This window comes from Copadichromis virginalis, linkage group LG4 (genome assembly GCF_057382275.1).
Source record: "Copadichromis virginalis isolate Kocher_CV1m ecotype Utaka linkage group LG4, C_Virginalis_male_GT1.1, whole genome shotgun sequence".
Lineage (NCBI taxonomy): Eukaryota > Metazoa > Chordata > Actinopteri > Cichliformes > Cichlidae > Copadichromis > Copadichromis virginalis.
In genome coordinates this window covers 33,838,949-33,851,966 of record NC_140621.1, presented here as the reverse complement: position 1 = coordinate 33,851,966, position 13,018 = coordinate 33,838,949, and the positions used below count along the sequence as shown (strand labels likewise).

Here is a 13,018-nt window from a genome sequence, read left to right as displayed (position 1 = left end):
ATCACCACCTCGTGCCTCTGATGCCCCGCCCCCTTCTTCTGTCTGCACAATCTAGCTCAGTGCATGGTTCCTTGTGTTTTACACTCATAATAAAATGCTCCATCCTGCTCCTACACACTCCTCCTCCCTCTCCACACATTCTCCTAATGAGATAAATTAGCGCCTTGCAACAGATGCATGGAATATACACTAATGGCCACCATCTGTCACTCATCTCTAGGAGACAGAGTGAGAACGTGGCGCTAAATCCGATCACAAGCCCCTGGCAGAGCCCCACCGCGGTGAGGAGGAGGGAGGAAGGCACGTGGAGAGAGGAAGACAAAGAACGAGCGCTGAAGAGTACAGTACAGAGCGAGGAGGGGGTGGAAGTGTGGAGGTTTAGGTGCAGACTGGACCGAGGTACAGTACAGTAAGTGGTGGAGAGGCGTTGGAGCAGCAGTACAGCAGGTTAGATCTGCTGGTGATTCAGCAAGCACAACAAGATCTTTAAAAGTGTCGAAGGGGGTTTGTTCAACTCCCTCTGGTCACTGATAACTAAAATTACAAAACGCTCCATCTTCACATCGAGTGCAGGACTCTGATGCTGCGCCTCGCTCAAGCACTAAACAGTGATGAGCACGGCAAAGATGTCCGTTACGGAGGGCCCAAAGGAAATGATTAAAATCAGAGCGCATTTTTCGACTATACGAGTGTATCCAGCATTTATTCTTAATGCGTCTGTGTTATGCATTGTTGCATTTCTGCATTTCAAATGCACTCCATTAATACTGAATGAGTATTCGGTATCGTTCGTCACAGCAATGCATACCTCAGTCTTTTCTGTGATACGGTACGTTACCACAGCAAAGTGTTCTTTCTTTTAATATCAAATATTTTTTTTCCCAATTAAAAAATGTTTGAGCAGTTGGCCTGATGAAACAGACCAGTGCATCTGCATGTGGCAGCTCATTAGTTAGCTATTTTTATTTATTTATTTCTCATCGAGTGGAAAATGCAATATTATTAATATCATGTCCTCCATCCTTTAATTATCTCCTAAGCTTTGCTATTGATCAATCTAATCAATTTGCTACTTTTCAATGTGTGACTCTCTACACACAGATTCAAAACTGGAGTTTTTTAAAGCGTGCAAGTTGCACATACAATTATTAGAACAGTAGTTAGACTGCATCTATAGTCTTATGACAACTCTTTATGCAGTCCTGTGCAAAACACCATTACTGCTTCCATAGACGCCAAGAGTGTCAGTACAGTAGTACTTGATTCATTGATTAATCGTCAGCAAGTGTGAGCAGCTCTGGAGCATTCAGGTATGTGTCAACAAAATGCCTCAATCTTCTCAGGAGTGGACGTCCCAGCAAACTGACCCTAAAGTAACGTAGGCTGCTTCTCCAACTCTACAGGCCTCACTAAGTATGTTAAACGTTGAAGTTCATGGAGTTCAGTACGATTAGAAAAAGACTGAACAAGTACGGCTTGCCAGGAGAAAGCCTCTTCTCTCTAAAAATAACACGGCAGCACAGCTTGCAAAGTTACATACAAACAAGCTGCAGGACTTCTAGAACAATGTCCTTTGTAGAGAGAGCAAAAAAAGAGAGCGAAGCAGAGACGTTTGTCCACAACGCGCAGCACCACGCTTGGACATGAAACCAAAAACAACACCTCATGCCGACTGCGTTGCACGGTGGTGGAGGGCTGATGATTCGGGCTGAACTCGTCTGTATACCAAAGTATTCTAAAGTCAAATAAGAGCTTCTGTCCAGCAGCTGAAGCTTGGTGCAAACCGGCTCATGCAACAGGATCCTGATCCTGAGCACAGCAGCAAAACAAGAGATCAATATGAGATGATGACTTCAAGTTATTGCTACTAAAGCTGATTCCAAAAGATACTGAATCGTATGGTCTGCTTCGTTTTTCACAGGACTGAGTAATTCGATTACTGTGGCACACTGTCTTATAATGACTTAGATATTCATCCATGCATCCTTTTTCTTTGCTCTGGACCGGCTGCAAGTCAATCACAGGACCACTATTTCTATTCAGAGAGACAACTATTCACATACAAAGACAATTTAGAATCACTAATGCAAGCTTTAGGATTATGGGAGGAAGCTGGAGTACTTGGGAAAAACCCATGCAGGAGCAGGGAAACATGCAAACTCACTGAAAGGTCCAGGCTGACCACCAGATTCAAACCCAGGACCCTCCTGCTGATCACTGTCCTGCCCCCGGTGTGCATGTCAAAAAGCCAAAAAGGTAACTCAGGGGAGGAAGATTAAAAAGAGAGAAATATCCTTGTCGAAAGCTTGTTGCTGTCTGGAAAATAAATCTATGCACATTTTATCATTATTAATATTCAACTTCTAAAAGGTTATTTCTGCATCAAGGTACCTGCCCAAATTTTCCAACACAGTTAGTCCCAACAAACAGAAACAGAAGGCTATTTCTGGGACTCTGGCCACAGACTACATCAATCAGTGTTATTCCCACATGAGCCTCATAAAGATTCCCCGATTTACACTGAAAAGCAGGAGTGAGCAAGCTTTATTTCTATGTATATTGTTTGATATAAATATGAATAATTTGCTGGGGGAGATCAGCCAAGCCACACTATTCGTAAATGCTCATTTACTTATTTATTCCTGAGAGTGCTCGTCTTCTGCATTTAAATGTAAATATACATTTCTAGGGGTTTTCATGAAGTTTATATTTAATTGCCATTTTTTTGTATTAAGGTTTAATTTAGCTTTGTTTTAAAAGTTGCCTATATAAATAAAATCATTTTTAATCATTTTATTTATATAAAAAATATCAATACTACAACTTGAAGTTAGAGATAGCCTGTCTGCGGTCTTTAGATTCTGTATTATTTGTGATTTTATGCATTTTAAATACCCGGTTTTGTCAGATGATTAGATTGTTGTCATTGCCATGGTGCACTCTGTCCTCACAGACGTCCGTGAGATTTACTGAATAAATGTAACTAAAACCAACTGAATAACCTACAGCTCCTCGAGGTAAGGTGTCAGGACGACTGTATTGGACTTCACTGGAACCTTTATGTAATGCAAATGACCATTTTGAGCATCTTGCTGGGAGCAGCAGTGCTTTGCACTTCAGTTCAATGTCAGAAACGAGCAGGGAGGAAGCTGTGCGTGAGAGAAGACTTAAGCACCTCTGCAAAGGGCTTAAGTAGTAGTCTGAATTGCAGTACTTATGCATAAGGTACCTAAAAAAAATGACTTGGAAAAAAAAGTCTCAACGTCAACTCTCGCTCTGGGATCCATCACGGATATTCTAATAGAGCTTCCACTTGACGGCCAATAATTCCCTCAGCAGTTTTTCCCCGTCGGAACAGAAAGCTGCTGCAGAGCAAACGGACATTCTGACAACCTGCTGCAGCTGTACCTGCACTGAAAACGTAGCTTTTCACACATAATACCAATGTGACACTTCCTCTAGGCAAATAGCCACATATCCATTTATAGAACGTAATCAGACAATGATATATTCCAGAGTCTGCAGTGGTCGCAGTGTGCATTAACACGACGCCTGAAAGTCAAGGAAACAATGAGAACTAAACAGGGTGATGAAAAGGCAGAGGTGCTGCGCATCTCTGGGACCTGGAGAAATGAATCACCCAGCAAGCCGCCCTGTACGGCTTCCATGAGGACAAATAGACTAAATCCAGCTATAATTAATCACTATTTGCATGGAATTTGCCATAATTCTTTTTTTTAAGTGGTTTAACTAATGACAACAAGTGGAAATTAATGGCTTATTGCAGTAAATGAAAGAGTAGGGGTAATTGGTGAAATAAAAACTTTGCAGAAGACCCCCCAGAAAAGGACCAACAATACAAGAGTCCTAAAAATCACACAATAATGCAAGTAAAACCAACATATCCGTCTATTCAGCACACTGGGAGTTTAATCCTAATGCAATTAGATAAGATATGCATGAAAGAGAAAGCTTAAATTACAACCCCAGAAAAACTTCATTCTCTTTTAGCTGTGTTTTGGACACATCCACTGTTCCCTATAAACTTCATAATCCAGCAATCATACCGCATCAACATTTCCACTGAAGGCTCCACATAAAACGTAACTGGCCTCATAAAAGCAGTGTCAAATACAGCCAACCTCTCATAAAAAGCACTGATGAAATTCTCAGACAAAACTATAAATGGCATCTGTAGAGAAACATAAAATACTGCACTTTATAGAGCAGAGCTGGACTGCTTTAGAGCATTTTTACAGTCGGAACCTGTGACACACATTTAACTATTAATGGCGGCAACACAAATCCAGCCTTGAACATCAGAACCGCGCACACAAAACCCAGTCCATACGTGCATCCTAATAATCGCAGGTTACACGCACTGTTCTGCTTACTTTTTGAAGACTGTCTGACCGGTCCTTCCCAAAATCTTTTTAACCTCCAGCTAGTTTCAGTTTACACAATCTGGGAACACATTAACCATCATCCGCTGATTTAACTAGCTGATAAACAGATCAACTCTTCTTGCTCCACGCTGGTCACTCTCTACAGTCCTACTTTAAAAGCAGAAAAAGAAATATAAAGCAAATGATGAAAGCCTGCACACAAAGCCTAAACGCTCCTACAAATGCACCAAAATTAGAAACCAGAGAGCTTCCAGTACCAAAGATCAGTTATTAACAGACAGTGGATCTTCATCTGGAGGTAAAAGGTCTCAAAGGTGGTGGTTTATCATATCCAGGGTACAGCTAATTTATCATTGTTTGCTAGTTCTTTGAAATATTTTGCATACATTCATATATGCTTACTAAATGATAGTTTAATTAGCATGATGCTGAATCCACCATATTTTGAGGGATTGGAAATAAACTAGAATAAAAACGACTGCTGTCAAAGGATATTTCTGTCTGCAATATTTTGCATTTGGCAGCAAGGCTCTGTTCAGGGACCTCCTCGCCTAATGCAGTCTCTGTATGCACACAGAGAGCGGTGCAGAGCAGAGCAGGCGTCAGTGACAACGCATGTGAAACTGATTAAGTCAGAACCGTAATGCAAGGAGTAGGTGGGGTTGCAAAGCGGCTTGCAGCTAAGCAACAACCGTGAGGGGGCTTAAACAGCCGGCCCTACGTGAACTAGCCAATTAGACGTTGTATGAGAGTGAGACCCGTTTAAAACTGATCTGCTATTTGCTGCTGAGCTCCAAGTTTTGACCTGCTTGAGTTAAGACAAAAGGCTGTTCGTAATAAGATGTTCTGCACTCCCAGTCCATCCTCAGACAGACCCACACACCCTCACTTTACAGTCTCTACAAAGGGCCATTACAGAGGTTCCTGGATTTGGAGAAAACACAGATTTTGAAATTGTGACGTTCACAGCTGACACTGCCAGGCTCAGGTTACTATTCTGGTAACCTCACCCAGTGATTAAACATTGTTTGTTGGTTTATTTAAAAAAATCCAGTTTGGAGGAAGAAAGAATAATAATAAGGTAGTAACGCTGGAAACAAACTTGTTATTTGTTATTTCCAAACAAAAAAGAAAAATGAAAGCTATAAAAAAAAATGCTCCTGTTTTAATTAACCTTAATTTGCACAGCGGATCGATGCAGATATTACATACTTCGCTGAGACTCCGTTGCAGATGTTGCTTCAGCTGGATGTTCTGTGTTGTTAGTGGGTGTTAATATTTAGCAACAACTAATCTTCAGGTAATAAGTGATTATTTTTATGCGAGTGTTTAAATATAGAAAAGCATAAATCTCCACCTAGTAAACAACGACTCTAGGTGTAAACTCACAGCTGAAGGTGGGCGAAGAATCATTTACTGTGTATTAATGGAGTAAACTGCCCCTGAAGAGAAGCACAAAGCTTTTTTATTGAAGCACTTTTTTGAGTTTTAAAAAAAAGAAAAGAAAAAAAAGCACCGGTCTGTCTTTTTCTCGGGCTGATTAGAAGGTTTGGTACACAGCCACGTCCTTTCAACACACTGTTTCATTTTGTTTTGTGACTGGTTGCTGATTAGTTGGATGTAATTGGATTTTTTTCTTTTGTTCCTGGCTCTTTTCTTTTTCTGTTCCTGTCTCTTTAAAGTCCTTTGAGACTCGCGTGTGATAAACGGCCATGGAGATAAATGACCTTGAACTTTAACTTGAACTTTGTCTGCCTCTCTGTCTCTCTTCTGCCCTCCCCCCCCTCTCACTCCATCTTGCTCGTTCTCATTTAAATGGCCCGGGCTGCAGAGCGATCCAGCTCGGCAAAGACGTTGAGAAGGCCCATGCAAATAAGTGCGAAATTACACTGTAATCAGACATGTAAATCATAGCCGTTCTCAATCTGGTGCGTCGTTTTATTGTACTTGTTTACGAAACGCTGCGTGGGGGTGACGGGTGAGGTTTAGGTAGAAGGAGGGAGAGAGAGAACGTGCGAGAAAAGACAATAAAAGAAGTGTTTGACAAGGAGGAGGCTATGAAAAACATCCAAAACGCTTTGATTCTTTATTCAGAACTGAACTCGTTTTTTCCTGTTGGATTCAGATTTAAAATTTATACCATGATCAAAATTGCTCAGCAATGCGAGTCTTCGGGCGCAGAGGCTTTCCGCCTGTTCTTTGATGAGGAGAAAGCAGAGGATGGAGAGAAGGAGTCTGATGAGACGGAGGGATGAACGCGCAGCTTTGTTCACAAGACTGCGGCTACGGGGCTGCAGAGTAAAGGTGAAAAGCACTGAAGAGGACATTATTTTGACACAACTGGAGGACACAAAGCTAAAGCTAAATTGTTGCTCTTGCTTTTAGAAACGTTTTATTAAAGAAAATATCATTTGAGAGCATATAGCGCACAATGCAAGCTCAAGCCTTCAGATCGCAGGAGAGCTTTTGTCACATCTTCCCTTCGTGAAGGGTCAGAAATATCCAGCCTTGTCTAGAAAAACGTCGGTCCTCACTGAACTTTTTGCTTTGGTGCTAAATCCTGCTTCATACTTGCTTCAGCTGTGACAACCTGTAAAATCATGGGTGTATTAAGTGATCTGATCCCCACTGAGGCAACGTAGTAGTAAAATGTGTGCTTATATACGTCAGAAAGAGGTGATCGACATGAAATAGTTTCTAAATTTAATTGCACTGTGATGCACGGCACAGTGTGGCACACTTTAGATGTTTGGTTTATCATCACCACACGGTAGCATCACCGAGGTGCCTAATCTCTTCCAAAATCCATCCCGCAGCACGACAACGAGCCAACAAACACAGCCAGTGTTAAGGAACCATCTTCAGCCACAAGAAGAAGAAAGAGTCCTGCAACAGATGGTATGGCCCCCACAGAGCCCTGATCTCAACATCGGCGAGTCCGTCTGGGATTACATGAAGAGACACAAGCAACCGTCTAAATCCACACAAGGACTGCAGCGTGCTCCCCAGGTTTCTTCAAATAACCTGCCGTCCCAGAGCCTTGAAGCTATTTTAAATGCTGGCGGCATATCTCAAAATATCAAGCATATTGCAATAAAGAAGTTGGGAACTTTCCCATAATAGGGATGCTACTACTGTTCAGCGTGACAAAATCTCCGATACCACCCCGTAACACTAGCATTGCACTGGCAACAACGGTGGCGTGTCTGCGTGCGCGCTACGCCAGCCACGGCCCGATATAGCTCGCACGCCTGTGTGGATGCAAGGCTTAAAATTACATTTAGAAGCCATATTGTTTCATTCGGGTGACACGCACACACGAGACACACTTTCAGATTCAGTTTCACACTGTCGCCAGAATCTCCTGTTGATACCGCAAGCTGTAAGAGAACATATCATCCCGAGCGTGTGCGAGCGCTTGTATATACACGTGCGAGTGTGTCAGCATATGCATGTCGACAAGCCGGGGAGGAGTGAGAAAGCAAAGCACGAGAGGAGCAGCGAGACGAGGGATCAGGATTTTGGCTCAAATACAATCTGTGGAGGAGTCACTCAATGAGCTGACAGCCGTCAGTGAATCCTGGTGGGGAGAGGGCTGAGCCACTGTGGTCAAACACACACACGCACAAACACAAACACAGAGAGACTCCATCAGCACCGCGAAGCTCAAACAGACAGATGGGCTAATTCGTGACTGACTGTGTGTTATGAAACATTATCTCTGTGTCAGTGAAATCAAAATAACATTTTGGGTGTAAACGCGGATCTTGTAACTGCCAACAGAACACCACATGGCTGTGATACATGCATATGGACCGCGATGCACGGCCTCGGAAAAATGTTTTGTTGCTAAACTGCTGCAAACGCTGTTTATTGAGTCATCTGGGGTGAACCGCATGCAGCCGTATACGTTTGCCAATGGCATCCCACCTGCCGCTGCCAAATTAAGCCATCGAATCAATTTCAAGAGTCTGCAGGAAAATGAAGGCCATTATAGGCATTGAATTTTATTTGCTCTCTATTCAAAATTAAAGGCTATTGACAGACGGCTTTGTTTTGTTCTCTCTCAGCCACTCCACGGTGAGAGCGTGGATAGGTGGTTGTGGCTGCATTTTAATGGCCTGCCCCTTTAACGGCCGGCTACAGAGCCACTTTATAATCCCCATTGCCGGGATTTGTGTATGCAGGGAGTGTATTGTAGCTAACTGAACCTGGCTCGCCGCTCTCCGCGGATGTTTTGTTGTCAAATAATGGGAGAGTGATGGGGTCCTACCCCGCTGTGAGCCACCGCAAAGATTAGACAGATCTTCACACTGGACGATTGGTGAAATTTATCACTGTCACCGGGTGCCAATCCACGCTGCATTTTTACCCCCTCCCCTGCCTTCCCCTCTCCTCTCCTCTCTCTCTCCTGCCGCCCACACCCACGCTGTTTGTGGTGGTTTCTCATTTGGAACCTGCAAACCAGTTGTCATGTGTACTTTCCACTCCGATAGTGATAGCTTTAAGCAGCGTCTCAAAAAAAAAAAAATCACCCTCTGCTTCACGCTCTTTGCACAAATGCTCATCGCGTTCACCGACTGGTGTGCATGGGAAATTTTAGGAGATGCCAGTGATTTGTGTTGGGATGGATGTGTGTGACATCCCTGAGCGAGTGATGAATTTGGAAGGGGGAAAAAAAACCTGAATTTTTAATTTAAAACTAAAATGTTGACTTCTGTCAATTTCAGCTGGTTAGAAACGCCCTTCAGCCTGTGAAAGAGCTGCCCTTCAACCATAGGAGACATATAGAGGTGTATATAGTTATATAAGCAAGCTCAATACCTTTTGAAATTTATGAGCCAGCTGACGTAACGCTCAAGGATACGAAGCTTGTACTTTAAAATACTTCGTTTAGCCACCGTGCAGCTGTATGTTATTATGCATATGTGTGCAAACTGGCTGCTAGAGAGGCATCGAGCAGAAAAGGGGATTTCGCCTTCCTTTAGTCAGTTGAGAGGCCACGTTTCCCAGCCAGCAGATTTTGATCCCCTTTGAAGCGCTAGTGGAATTAGCATGCAGAAGAGAGTGCTGAAAGGTGCTCCGGCCCTTAACTCAATCTCTCTCGCTCTCGCTCTGCCTCTCCTCTTCCTCAGGTAAAAGTAATGGATTGTAGCTGACTCTGGCCTCAGCCCTGTCGCGTCACGCCTGCTAGCCAGCCAGGCGGGAGGGCAGCGCTGCGGGCTCTGTTATTTAGCATCCATTCCTCCACAGTCACACTTGCTAACTCTGAGGCCGACTGTCCAAGCACACCAGGCCTCGAGGATGCCAGCGCTGCCTTAACTGAGAGGTGACACCCCCCTCCACGTTCTTTAACAGATTGCCACCCTGGGCCAGCCTGTCTGAATACCAATGAATAAAAAAACAACAACTCCTTACTGCGGCAGTGAACAGGAAGAGCAAGATAAAATATAATAAACACAATAAAAGGAACATATGGTTAAAATTTCTTGTATCTTATTTTTCCCCAAACATCTGCTAATCAATATTACAGACACTCACACAGAAAGCAAAAACAGGCCTGCAAGACTTACTGTCACAAATTATTCTTTCCATTTCTGATAAATCAAGCAAAATCCATAAAGTCATTTTTGCTTACCATTACATGAATTCTAGAAAGGCACCAAATTACTGTCACATCTGAGTGTAAAACCGCTGAAAAACCAATAAAAGACAATGTTTAATGTGTTATCCACATCTGCTTAACACTGTTTATGAATCAAAGTTCTGTTGTTTCCAGTGATAAACTTCACGACTCTTCCAATGAGTCCTCCTCCAGACCAGCGGTCTCAAACCCCCCGGCCATGGACCAGTACCGGGCTGTGAGAGTTGAGGCTCGGGTGTGAAATTTATGGTTTGTTTCCCTGGGTCTTTTCCCGTGTTGTAGTTGTGTGTCTTATTTTGAAAGGAATATTTACCCATTACCATGGGCTAATTATGTTGCAGAGACCTGGAGCCATTCATCCTCAGCTCTAAAACAGGCATTTATCTCACAACTAATACAATACTACTTGGTTAGGGTTAGTAAAAGATCACTGTTCTGATTGATATCCATATTTCCCACTAGAGACTTTACATGCACTTCCTCACATGACCTCTAGATGCCTCTGCTCTTAATCTGGGTTCCTCTGTTTATCACCGATCACAATAGATGATAACAGTCTACTGAGCCGGCTGCTAAGAAGAGAAGGGCGCCTATTGGTGATATGTATGGGAGTGATAACAAGCGATAACAGCCATTCAATGGGCTGATAACATCGGCTATGGATGCTGAAGCAGGCAACTGTTTTCAGCAAACAAACTGATAAACCCAGCGCATACCACCTATCCAACGCCAAACAGCAGGCAAACTAAGCAATTATAGCCGGTAAAAGAAAACTAAATGCCCTCGTGTTTCTTTCAGGTGTTTGTAGAGCAGAGAAACTTAAGAGAGAGAGCCGGCGCTAAAACGAGAGACAACAATAGACACAGAAATGACCCCAGTGGGATGATGAAGGTGCTGCGTTTGCAGCATGTATGTAGGGGCAATGTTTCTATCATTACCACCATAAACTCTCATATAATATTAAGTGTACCATTTTTAAAAAATCATACTTTAACAAAGCTTTAATAAGCTATAATGGCATAAACACATTAACCTGCATATTCTGAGACATGCATAATGTGCCCTGACAGTCACCTAGATGATGGGTATGTAAATGTTGAAGTAAGGAGCTGTGAGAGGGAAGTCGGAGCGAATGTTGATGCACAATCAGTGCAGGAGATCTTCCTTGAACTGACAGCTGTCTGTGAATCCTGGTGGGAAGAAGCCTGAGCCACTGCGCTTAATGAATGTGCGCTGCCATCAACTCAGAATCTCGACCAAAACAGGCGAGCCTGCGTACACACCGACACGACATTAGCAAGAAATTTTTTAAAAAACCCGTCTATTAGAAGAAAAAAAAAAAGGTCTTTGGAGTAAATCAAAACTACAAACGCTGCTCGCAGTGGTGAGTCATATTAGGTTGAGTGCGAGCGAGCTATAAAGGAAAGTCAGCTATAAAAGAAGCTGGGAAACCAGCACTTGTGTGACTTTTCCAACACAAAGAGGACAAATCATCTGTGCCCACGTTACATGTGCATCAGTCAAGAAAAACTCTAAATGATTTAATATCTCAGGAGATATGAGTGTGGAAAGGAAAACAGCATCTGCCGAATGCAAACAGAATCAACAAAGAGGACGAGCAGACGCGCGCTGGAACTCACCAACACGTGATGCTATTTACCGTGCATCAGTTGACTGTCAAACGCGTGAATTGGAATGACAATTATAATTATAACATGAGCCTGCTGGAGTATATACAATATACGACAATATTTACACGGCCTTAGTGCGTTTTATACGAGCCAGGCCGCCGGTTCTGACGTTCCCGCGTAGCAGAGCTGCTCGGCGAGCACACGGTTAAATCGTAGCTGTATATTAAAGCAAGTAAAGCAATTTGAGCGCGTTTCATGGCGGGGAAGCATTGAGAAAACACAAATGGCAGCTTTTCTTTAAAATTGTCTATCATAATTTGTGTCTCTCATAACATTTTCTTTAGCATCCAGAGTCAACGTGTAATGCCAGGAAGCTTTGGATAGGTTTTGACAGACTCTGCGTGAACACCACATACAAGTTTAAGTGCATTTTTTTAAACCTATCATTCGCCAACCTACCTTGGACTAGATGTGACTGAAATACAGCAAGTGTAACGTGTCATTTCCTCCCTAAATAAAAACACCTGTTTTCCCTAAACCAACTCCAGTGTGGTGAAGTGAAGCAAGAGGCATCGCCGCTCACTTAAGGTGACAAACAAAAGCACAGTCCATTAGAAACGGCTCGCAGAGACAATACGGCTACATTAACAAATACAATCATGGCGAACAGCACGTGCATTTTTCATTTCTCCTGCCACTGCTTCGTAAGGCCGCGGTCACACCGCCGCAGCGATATTGCCAGACAAAATGAGTCTGAAGAGCTGGCTACGTGTATCTGCCTTCCACGCTACCTTAACTTCTGTTCTGCCTCCTCACTGGCAGGGGAATTAAACCACAGCGTGCAGCAACGGCAAAAGTGAAAACCGTCCTCATTAGATGTGATAATAAGCCGTGTGGCAAAACCGTGCTCGCAAAAATTGCAGTACATGTGTCGTTTAACATGATGTATTAGTTCAGGTTGCAGTTTGTCTTTGCGAGCTATTTTTAATGGATTTCTGCAGCCTAGGACATCCGGAAGGGAATGTGCATTAGAAGAGACAAAATGAGCTCTGAACTGGGACATTAGTGGGTTTAGATGTTTCCTGGGTAATAATGGCAAGAGAAAAACAAAATGCATCATCTCGTAAACAACAGGAAGTGAGTTCTGCATTAAAAAAAGGAAGGGGAAAAAAAATCGCTGGCCCGGCATCTTTAGGCTCGTAGATACAGGGAGGAGGTGCACGTAATCTCTGTTTGATGGATGTACAGACAAGTCATGACGCCCCCCTCCACCTCCACTTGGAATGAGTGTTGCAGTGTAAACTTTCCCACTGACCAAAATCTGTCACAAAGCCATC

The 13,018-nt window shown here is 43.1% G+C and overlaps 1 protein-coding gene across 6 annotated transcripts in view; it reads right to left on the bottom strand.

Moving 5' to 3' along the window:
• The window catches only part of LOC146711973 (RNA binding protein fox-1 homolog 3-like), a 435,195-nt gene that overhangs the window by 248,025 nt on the left and 174,152 nt on the right, over positions 1–13,018 (bottom strand). The window contains exon 1 of one of the 6 annotated variants that reach the window (XM_085455042.1): positions 2,165–2,188. The exons of the other annotated variants lie outside the window; for them this stretch is intronic. The gene's annotated coding sequence lies outside the window, so the exon portion shown is untranslated. Of the gene's footprint in view, positions 1–2,164; positions 2,189–13,018 lie in introns of those variants that run through there. 6 annotated transcript variants of the gene reach the window in all.